This window comes from Dipodomys merriami, unplaced genomic scaffold (genome assembly GCF_024711535.1).
Source record: "Dipodomys merriami isolate MVZ:Mamm:240054 unplaced genomic scaffold, mDipMer1.0.p SCAF_2559, whole genome shotgun sequence".
Classification (NCBI taxonomy): Eukaryota; Metazoa; Chordata; class Mammalia; order Rodentia; family Heteromyidae; genus Dipodomys; species Dipodomys merriami.
This window is the reverse complement of record NW_027204003.1, coordinates 35569-36242: the sequence shown is the minus strand read 5'-3', so window position 1 is coordinate 36242 and position 674 is coordinate 35569.

Sequence of the window (674 nt, the reverse complement as noted above, 5' to 3'; positions counted from 1 at the left end):
TAGAATGAAAATGTAATGCCATCTTAAGAAAGTCATTTAGGGTTCTGGGAATGTGGCTTCATGGTATGGTGATTGCCTAGCATGCATAAAACCCTGGGTTCAATTCCTCAGTACCACATAAATTGAAAAGGAAACACTGGAAGTGGTCCTGTGCCTCAAGTGGTGGAGGGTTAGCCTTGAGGAAAAAAAAAACGCTGAAGAATAATTCCCAAGCACCGAGTTTCAGCCCCAGGACTGCCAAAACAACAGCAACAACAACAATGAACATTTAGTTAGTAAATGCGAAATAAAGAACCCATATTTGGAATATATAATTGCTCCTTCCATACTGATACCTGACAATAGTTCCTAATACATGTACTTTACCTATGTAAGGATACTGTGTTGAAAAAAATGTTTTGTTCATTGGGTCACAGCAATTAATGCTAGGAATGTGCTTAGATGTCAGGTGAAGATTAATTCTGGAAATTCAAATATTCCAGGCTTTTGAGTGGGGTCACTGCTAATCACAATGAGAAGGATAGTGTAAGTGAGATTCAGAAACTATTTTGGCCAGTCATCTTACAAAACAGGCAGAGGCTAATTAACAGTTGTGACAGAAGAGAAGGAATAATGCCAGATGGAAAGAATAAATGATAGTAACTAAGGTATAGCAGAAACCGTTCTAGGGAACC